Source organism: Rattus norvegicus, chromosome 4, assembly GCF_036323735.1.
Source record: "Rattus norvegicus strain BN/NHsdMcwi chromosome 4, GRCr8, whole genome shotgun sequence".
In the NCBI taxonomy this organism is placed as follows: domain Eukaryota; kingdom Metazoa; phylum Chordata; class Mammalia; order Rodentia; family Muridae; genus Rattus; species Rattus norvegicus.
In genome coordinates, this window is record NC_086022.1 from 106,842,470 (window position 1) to 106,852,758 (window position 10,289).

The 10,289-nt window shown below is 44.3% G+C and overlaps 1 long non-coding RNA gene across 4 annotated transcripts; it reads left to right on the forward strand.

Moving 5' to 3' along the window:
- Window position 1: 1 nt before the first annotated feature.
- Window positions 2-9,813, forward strand: LOC120102311 (uncharacterized). Of its 4 annotated transcripts, XR_005503648.2 has the most exons (4): window positions 1,535-1,657; window positions 4,922-5,207; window positions 7,367-7,951; window positions 9,443-9,813. It is a non-coding gene; the product is annotated as an uncharacterized LOC120102311 (long non-coding RNA). The 4 variants fall into 4 exon arrangements; XR_010065833.1 differs by lacking the exon at window positions 1,535-1,657 and adding an exon at window positions 2-1,377 and having other exon boundaries at window positions 4,945-5,207; window positions 7,367-9,813; XR_010065832.1 differs by having other exon boundaries at window positions 7,367-9,813.
- Window positions 9,814-10,289: the final 476 nt, after the last annotated feature.

The window sequence follows — 10,289 nt, forward strand, 5'->3', positions numbered from 1 at the left end:
CTCTCTCCCCAGCCTGGAGCGCGCCAAGTAATTGAGCCAATCGGTGTTACCAGAGCGTTTGACGTCATTAGTTGTCAAGGAGCAGGCGCGACCCGGAGGATTCCTCCTCTGGAATGGAAATCTCAGGCAGCTAGGACAGAAGGCTTAGGAGGTGCGGTCGTTTTATGTTTTCCTTTGTTTCTGGACGGTCCATGATCTGCAACCCAACCTTCTGCAGGAATCTGTTGTCTTTCAAGATGCTTGAGTCTGGCTTGACGTTCGCCCACATCTTAAAATCTGGAGGTGAAAGATTCAAGAGCCTCAGAAGGTTGGGTGGACCCTGTCAGGTACCTTGGGGAACTGCTTCAAGGATTGGCAGAAGCTGTTTTTCAACCCCCAAAATGTTTTTACCTACAAAATGTCGTGATCACCGCTGAAACTACTTTCTTTTTCTCCTCCCTCTTTTACCATGCTCATACCTTAGATGTCCACCCCCTAACAGAAGCCGAGAAAACAGCGTTTAGTATGCTCCTTTGACCCTTCTCTCTTCAAGTAGATTATATGGAGCTGGAGTATAGATTACAGATCACTCAGTCTACCTCTCCTCACACACCACCTGAGTATCGAGCTGACATTCTGTCTCTTGCTATATGGAATTTTCAGGGAACATATTACAATTTTCATAAAACATTTTATTTTGTGCACGCATGTGTGCATGGTGTGTGTGTGTGTGTGTGTGTGTGTGTGTGTGTGTGTGTGTTTCAGTTCCCTCCTTCCATTATGTGGATGCCGGGGCTGAAAGTCAGGTCACCAGGCTTGGCAGCTGCCTTTAACTGCTGAGTGATCTGACTGGCCCTAGGGACTGTTTTTAAAAAACAAAATATATATATATATATATGCATGCATGCAATTTGGCTTTTTAGAAGCTCTTAAATTTAACATGACACATTTTATGAGTACACACTAATTTAGCAGCAAAGGTCTTATTAAATGACGAAGGTCAGATGTTAGGAGAAAGATAAACAGGAAAGACCCATTATGCATTCTAAGGCGTCCAAGCAACACGGAGGATAGAATTAGAAAGGCAGCCCTGGGGGTTGGGGATTTAGCTCAGTGGTAGAGCGCTTGCCTAGCAAGCGCAAGGCCCTGGGTTCGGTCCCCAGCTCCGAAAAAAAAAAAAAAAAAAAAAAAAAAAAAAAAAAAAAAAAAAAAGAAAGGCAGCCCTGGACCCAGAGCTGATCCTTGGGAAGTCATAAAGCCTCGGACTCTCAGCCCGTCTCTCCCTATTTTTTGGCATTCTGCACATGTCCTTATGTGGGGTGCTGTCCCTTCCCAGACCTTCAGTTCCCACCATGAACTTTAGGCTGCATGCAGTGTGCTGGAGAGAGCTTCAGGCAGGTAGGATTTTGTACTTAAACAAGACCCTTGGGACCCGCCAAGACGGAAGGGGGAGGGGGAGGGGGACGAAGGGAGGGGGAGGGGGACGGGGGAGGGGCAGGGGGACGGGGGTGGGGGGTGCTGAGGTGCCACATTCCACTCTCACCACTCACAGGAATTTCAACTTTGCCCCATTTGGCAGCACATCTGGACATCATCTGGCCTCAAGGCTTTTGACCTGGATTTTTCGGGACTCCCGGCCCGCTGTTTATTCACAGTTTGTTCAAAACAGCTCACCACTGTGTGTAACTTGCTGGTATTTTTTTAAAAGAGGGCAGGGATAGCTTGATTTGTTGTTGTGTTTCTATTTCTAGAATTTTAAAATTTAAAATACTGGTCTTCCTTCACTTTAAATGATATTTATTTCCAAACATATGGTCTTGTCTTTGCAGATAATATGCTAAGGCAGAAGTTAGAGGTAGTGATTTTAAAAGTTCAAGGTCATTGTTGATATAGAGACTTCCATTAGCCTAGGGTACTTGTGTCCCTGTCTCAAATTAAATTGATCAGATGAAATATACAATAGAGTTCGAGACTTGTCCCTGATGGTGGTGGTACTTGCCTTTAAACCCAGAACTTGGGAGGCAGAGGCTGGTGAATCTGTGAGCTTGAGACCATCTTGGTCTACAGAACAAGTTTTAGGACAACCAAGGCTACACAAAGAAATCCTATTTCAACAAAACAAAAGAAAACAAAATAATAGCAAAAAACCAAAACAACAGAAAACAAACAAACAAAAAGACTTAGAACAAATATAAGAAATAATGTGAAATATGTCACTAATTTTTATATTCATTATACAAAGTGACAATATTTTAGGTAAATTGGGTTAAATAAAAATATATAACTAAAATAAGAAAACATAATGTGTTAATACCAGTGGATTTTCTTTCTTTTAAAAACATTACATGAACATTTTATTTATTTATTTATTTATCTGTTTATTTATTTACTTCGTGTGACTGCGCGAGCTGCCAGGGCACACACGGGGAAGTCAGTGGACAACCCTGGAGAGTTGGTTCTCTCCTTTCACTACCTGGGTCCTGGGGATCAACCTTCAGGTTTTCAGGCTTGGTAGGAAATATCTTTACTCTCTGAGATGGGTCGCCGGCCCCTCTGATGGTTCCAAAAATTGTGTTTTCCATTCATGTTATTTGAATTCAGTGAAAAGCAGAATATATTGACATTATTTTGGAGAAAATGAAGTATCTCTTTAATTTTTTATTTTCTTTTATGTGTATTAATATTTTGCTCTCATGAATGTCTGTGTACCTCCTGCCTGCCTGGCGCCCTAGAAGGTCAGAAGACGCTGTCAGATCCTCTGGAACTGGAGTTACAGGCGGTGATGAGCTGCCTTGTGAATGCTGGGAATCGAACCAGGATCCCCTAGAAAAGCAACCAATCCTCTTACTACAGAGCCAGCTCTCCAACACCTGTATTCATAATTTTATAATGTGACAAAATTAATTTTTGGTAGTGTATTATTGCCTTATTTAGGGTTCCATTGCTGGGAAGAGACATCATGATCAAGACAGCTCTTATAAAGGACAACATTTAATTGGGGCTGGCTTACAGTTTCAGAGCTTAGTCCATTATCATTGTAGCAGGAGCATGGTAGCATGCAGGCAGACCTGGTGCAGGAGAAGGAGCTAAGAGTTATGCATCTTGATTCTAAAGCTGTCTTCCAGGCGGCTAGAAGGATCTCAAAGCCCACCCCCACAGTGGCACAGTTCCTGCTACTAGGCCACACCTACTCCCAAGGGCCACACCTCCTAAGAGTGCCACTCCCTGGGCCGAGCATATTCAAACCACCACATGTATCAAGCCTAAAAAGAACCATAAAGGGCAGTAGTTTCTCAGGTTTTCAAAAGAAAATAGTATGTGAAACGGTATCTGGCCCAAGAGATGGTCTAGTGGTTAAGCAGACTCGCTGCCACAGCTAACAACATAAGTTCGATTCCCCAAACCCACACAACAGAAGGGGAAAGCTGATTTCTGCAAGTCTCTCTGACCTCCCCGACCACATGCACAAAATAAATAAGTATTTAAAACTCTTTAAAAAGAAATTATGTCTGTCCTATGACAGTGAAAGGAAGACGGAGGGCGAAGTGAGCAAATCTGAAGATTTATGGCCACAGTCCATTTTCTCTCTTTTTTTTTTTTTTTTTTTTTTTTTTTTTTTCGGAGCTGGGGACCGAACCCAGAGCCTTGTGCTTGGTAGGCAAGCGCTCTACCACTGAGCTAAATCCCCAACCCCCACAGTCCATTTTCTTTATGAGGCAAGAGGTAGGCGGAAGGAAGGAAGAGGCGTCATAGAATGGTAAGGAGGATTTAAATTTCAGGTCCCGTAAACTTCCGGAAATTGAGTTCACGGTTGTGTATACACATTGTTTTCTATAGATCTGATCAATTCTTAAAGGAGTCTGTGATCTATTTTTCCTCAGAACTGGGAAGGTGGCCTCTAAAGTGGGCTTTCTCTGAGCTTTGTTGGGAAGGAGGGGGAGCCTTGCTTGGTTTTGTAAGGATTCCTGATGCATAGTTTGTTCCTTTGGTGACATCTTGTGGTCACATGAATGTACTACAGAATAAGTTTGGAATTGTGGCTCTGGAAGTTTGTAAAAGAAAACAAAACTGGTAGATTCGTAAAAAAAAAAAAACTTGAGATTAGTTTCTCAGAAGATTATTGTATTTTCTTTTCTTACAATGTTGAGGCGCTATCTTGGATGTTCTGTCTTGGGTAGTTGTATTCTGGGAATTTAAAGCTTTAGCAAGGGAAGCATTCCCTCTTCCTCAGATGATTGCAATGTGCCCGCAAGTCCCAGAACCTCTTCCTTAAGTCCTTGCTCTTCATAGTGTGATTTTTGGGCCAGTAGCATTGGCGTCATCTGGAACTTGTGAGATACACAGGCTCCTACATCCTGCCTCCAACTCCTAAATCAGCCAGCATCAGATTTCGAAAGCAGCTCCTCCTGGATGTTAAATTTTAAGGGCCCTCATGGAAAAGGGTCTTTAGAGTACTCAGGTTAGGAATGGTGCCCAGCAAGTAGGCGTTTCCTTTGCTCCCTCCCTCCCTCCCTCCCTCCCTCCCTCCCTCCCTCCCTCCCTCCCTCCCTCCCTCCCTTCTTTCTTTCTTTCTTTCTTTCTTTCTTTCTTTCTTTCTTTCTGTTTTGGTTTATGACACAGTGTTTGTCTATGTAGCCAGTTGGCTATCCTGGAACTCTGTAGACCAGTGTGGCCTTGAACTCAAGAGATCCACTTGCTTCTGCCTTCTGAGTGCTGGGTTGAAAGGCTGTGCCACCATGCCTGGCTGGGTTTCTCCTACAGAACATGTGTTACTTTATGACCCTGTGGGAAGACTTTTATTGTAAGAAATCCCATCTGTGACAGAGCCATCATCTCTCTCCTGCAGTGTCCCGACGATCTCCTTCAATGCATTTGAGGGCAATAGTATTATTTTTACTTTTCTTCTTTGAGTCCTCACCCTCCTATACATCCTGTTTCTTAGGTTTACGTACAATGCTTTTGCAGAACTTTTCCTGGTAATTCCACAATAAAAATGGCTGTGAACTGAGGGTGACCAGTCTTCTGATTGCCAGAAAGCGACGAGGAGCTACAAGAAACTCTAAGAAGAAGCATGGTTCTTCCCTGTTTGTTATGTCACAACGTATCCTGCCCTGCCACTGTCCTGCTCCTGCCCTGCCACCGCGGCTCGCTCTCTTCTGACTGACCACCCACACCTCCGGGCATCCTCGCATGGCAACGTCGTTCCTTAAAACGAAGACGCTCCCCAGGTGAGTCCTCTGAAATGCCAGTCTCAGCATTTCACTCCATCACCCATCTGTGGGCCTAGGGCTGCTGTGCGTGTCAATGGCACTCCATTCTGGCTTCCTTCAGGTCATTTGACCTACGTGAGCAGCTACCCCACCTTTGGGTGGCCATTTCCTATAGATCAGAGTTTCTCAACCTGTGTGTCATGTCTCCCTTGGAGGTCAGTCACATATCATATATTTACATTATAATTTCTTTCTTTCTTTCTTCCTTTCTTTCTTTCTTTCTTTCTTTCTTTCTTTCTTTCTTTCTTTCTGGTTTTATGACACAGTGTTTGTCTATGTAGCCCCTTTGGCTGCCCTGGAACTCATAGCAAAATTACAGCTATGAAGTAGCAATGAAATAATTTTATGGTTGGGGGTCACCTCAACATGAATAACTGTATTCATGGGTCACAGCACTAGAAAGGTTGAGGGCCACTGGTGTAGGGTCTTTCAGAGATGTTCAATGCCAGCTCTTTTACAGTCCTCTTTACTTTGGAATTGAAATCACCTAAATTTGGCAAAAACTTTATGCCTACAGAATATACAGTGTTTCAGAGATAATGTTGCAATATTGGTTGATTTTGAAAGCTGTATCATGGAGTTTGAGAGATTGCTAAGCAGTGAAGAGCATTTAGAAGACAGGGGTTCACATCCCAGTACCTACACAGCAGTTCAAAACCACCTGTAACTCCAGTACTAGGAGATCTAACTCATTTTCTGGCCTACAAGGGCAGCAGATGTTCATCTGCTTTTAAAACCATTTGATCAAAGGCACAAGGGTATTTATGTAAGGAATTTGTTCCAAGCCTTTTACAGAGGGTGTGTTCAAATAAAATATAATATAGATTGATATAACCAATAAGGTAATGAGGTGATGCTATCTGTATTAAATGGATAGTGTGTTAAATACAATTAATGAAACAGTCACAGATATACATTACCCCATTTTGTTAAAAAGAATGCTATACTGTCTATACAAACATATAAAACACAGTCTATCTAAGTATAGCATCTAGTTTATTCAAACAGTATAGTATAGAATCCATACATATACATGTCTTGTCCATATGTAGCACAGAGCACAGGTCAGCTAACTATATCCTAGGTTGAATTCAGATTGCTACCTGGTTTTATAAATAAAGTTTTATTGGGTCAGTATGCCACTTTGTTTCATGTCTGTTCACAACTGGTTTTGTCTTCATCAGCAAAGGGCCCTGATGCATATTTGTTGAATAGGTTCTGATCATTAAGCTCCTTCAGAACCACTGAGACCAACAAGACCTTCACAGATTTGGTTTTGTGTGTGTGTGTGTGTGTGTGTGTGTGTGTGTGTGTGTGTGTGTGTGTGTTCTGTCAGAGCATAGCCCCTGGGAAGCTCTAGCAAGCTAGACTTGACCATCCATCCTTGATAGGTCACTTAAATGAACAAGTAATGGTAAAAAGCAGAAAGGTGAATTTTACTCAACGTAACTGCACTGGATAGAGGAGAGAAAGAAGTCCAGGACTCCTCAAGTCCATATTCAAGGTTCCGACACGACGCTTGGCTTTCAATAGGAAGTAAGAGGTGTGTATAACTAAGCATTCCTGGCCAAGGTGTGATTCCGCCACTACTGTCTGGGCTCCCGGCTCTCCTGAGTGGCAGTCTAAGTCTGAACCAAATGAAAACTCTTTCTGGGAGACAGGCTCCCTCTCTGGCTAGCTCCAGCCTTTCCTTCTTCCAGCATTAGATTCCGTGGGAAATTCCAATTTTCTGGGGGGCACTTGTCTAAATACTCTGATAGGCAAAGAAGACTAAAAGCAAGTGTCTCTTCAGAATATTCTCACCCCTGCTGAGGTGGTTACATACAGAACAGTTTCCTTTTGGTACACACCTCTCCTGTCTACTCAGTGTTTTGTCAACTGTGTTTACAGTGAAAGAAAACCCCTCCTTTCTTGCCACGGGAAAGGCAAACAGCCACATAGACCTAGGAGGTTGCCAAGTTTTGTGGACAATAAAAGGGCAAGCTAGTTAGCTATTAACCAGAAGACAACATAATTTTGCTCCATTTTGACCTTGATGCCTCTCTTTGCAGAAGGCTTTTTCCCTGACATTTCTGCCCCTGGAGGTAAAGCAGATTTCCCCTTCCTTTCTCTAACAGGATCCAGGCAGCAGTGGTTGGAGTCTGGGCATTTGGATCCCGGCAGCTTGAGCTAGAAGCTACAAGCCACGTGGCAGTCAGCCGATCTGGGCTGGGAGGGGCTGGAGGGGAAATCAAAAACCTGATGATTAATCTCGGCACCATGCTCTTTACTGGTGGCCTCTTAAAGCACTGGCATCCTTATTATTTTATATGCAATGACACAGAATTGTGGAAATATTAAGAACTTTCGGACAGCTTGAGGAACATAAGGGTTGTATGAAGACTAATGGGGAAGAAAGAGGTAATTTGCGGTAAAGAGAGGGGGTAACTGCCATTTATTACAGTGAAGAAATTCCCACTTTCTCCAAAGTTGGTAGTGTTAAAAAATCACCGTTTTAACTTAACAAACAAACAAAACAAAAATTAATTTGAAACAAGGTCTGACCATATATCCTAGGATGGCTTGGGATTTATCTCAGACTGGCTTTGAATCCTTGACCTTCCTGCCTCAGCATCCCAAGGGCTGGTTGTCTGGCCCCAAAAGAACTCAGGGCAAATGCCTAACCACGGTGCCAATTAGCATACCAAAGCCAGCTTCACTCGGTAAGTTTGGCTTCTCCCGCCTCTTCTGACCCTGCCCCTTGGCTTCTCCCAGCTCTTCTGACCCCGCCCCCTACCCTAAACCTTTCCAGCCCAGGGGCTCGCTTCTGCATCTTCTCCTTCCTTTATAACCCTTCCATTTCAGCTCTGCATCATCTTGGTTCTCTGCTCTGACTCCTTCCTCTCTTGGTCCTCTCTCTCACTCTCCTTTGCCCTCTCTCTCCTCTTCTTTTCTCGCTCTCCCTTCTTATCTCTCCCTTCATAGCCAGTTCAGTCTATGTTTTCTCTCCTTGCTCTGGACTCTTCCAGATGCCTCTGTCTGTACTGTTCTTTCTCTCTCTCTCTCTCTCTCTCTCTCTCTCTCTCTCTCTCTCTCTCTCTCTCATCTACATTCAAACTAGGAAAAGAAAGACTCTACATTGCAAGAGAGGAAATGGGCAGAGAGAAAACGGGCAGAGTTCACTAGCCCAAACCGCTCCACCTAATGAAGAATTGGACTTTTATGTAACTATCTCCTGCTTTGGAGCTCATTTGCATAGTGTGGGCTTTTCTGAGTATGCACTGTCTGTTTTATGTAGTTCTGCATATAACGTCATTAATCACGTCTCGTTAGCCACTTAAAGTTCCACCAAGCTTTGTGTGTTTTAGTATCACGGTGAGGCATAGGCCACCCTCAGCTGCTCTGCGACGCCTTTGCCAATGGTTTCGGCCAGTTTTAACCAGGTGTGTGTGTGTGTGTGTGTGTGTGTGTGTGTGTGTGTGTGTAAGAGACAAACAGATAAGGGGGAGGGGTTCTTCCTATATAACTCAGGCTGCCCTTAAACTCATAATCTTCCTGCCTCATTTTCCCAAGTTCTGGAGTTACAGATATGCAGCACCACTCCTGATATGTGAGTGAAGATTTAAACAGGATGAACGGCATGGCAAACACTTTCAAGTTTTTGTTTCCATCTCTTGGAAATAAAAATCTAGAGGTCAGAATCCAGGGAGAAAGTCAGGAATCCACTTTACACAACCTGAACTATTTGCAAGTCCCACCGATGGCATGAGGGGCGGAAGGTGTAGAAAGTCCTGCAGATGCTTATTTAGTGGGACAAACAGATGCTCTAAGACCAGCTCTGGGCATGAAGGGGAACAGCTGAGTTGAATACGGAGCTAGGCCACTTAGCAAGCACTACGCTTGGCATTATGGGAAAGCTTCGCTATTGGGCAGAAACCGGAAGAAAGGGAAAGAAAGCTCATGCTGGGAAGGCGGGGAAAGGAGGCCTCCCTTCCACCCATGCACGCACGCAGGCAGTGCTCTGTGCTGCCTTGTGTACACAAGGCACCGTGCAGCTTATTGATGGCATCGAGCAGTTCATTCTTGCTCAGTCTTGTTCTACCTTTTCTTGGTACTTACCCGACCTCCAGCCACGTGGTGCGAACCCCAGAGCCCAGAAGACCAAGAAAATTCCTTCTTCACGGTCCTCAACAAGTTCTCCTTCATTCCAACAGAGTCAGACCCAGGCCAATCGATTTTTGCCACCAGAGGAGTGCGCAAAAAGATGGGAAAGGGGCAGCTGAGACTTCACTATGACTGGAAATAATGAAATCTCCCTGCGAAGGTGTCAGTAATGCTAGCCTTCCCTCTCACTAGACAGTCACAAGGTGTCTTTTCCCCACCTCTATCCCCGGGCAGGGGTGCTGAGGTGTTAGAAGAAGCCAAGTGTGAGCCTGTTGCTGGGACTTTCAGCAGGAGTCAATGGTTGTATGAGGACGAATCCCACCTCCTGAGAATCCATGGCTTTATCTGAAAATCTAAAATTTGTTTTGCACCCTGTAAACATATTGTTACTTCAAAATAAAGTCTTTTTTTTCACTCCCAACCTTTGTTGTCTTTTTGTTCAACCTGTCAAGATTGTGTGAGCTGATGGCGTAAGGTGAGATGGGAGGGAGTGGAGAGGGGAAAGACAGAGACAGAGAACTTGAATCAGCCTGGATTCAGCCCATTCAGCCTTGGGGTTGTGCTGTGGCTTGTTCTGTCTCTCTGAGGCTGCTCTTGGGATGAAAAATGATCCCCAACCTTTCAGAGTCATCTCCTCTGTTCTTCCAGTGCTGATGGTCTGTCTGGGTTGAGGTGTTTGTAATTGGTGTCACTCAGTGTTCCTCTTCAAGACCTCAGACCAAGAGGTTTCTCCATGTTTGACATCTGGATTAGTAATAGTGACTGAGGGCTTAGGCTGGCTCCTCACCCCAGAGGCCACAGTTCCTCTTGGCTACAAACAGGTTTCCTTCCCAGTGTGCATGAGTCACTGCTGATGGAGCAGTTCTCTCTGTAGAAGGCCATTGTTTTAAAAGTCAT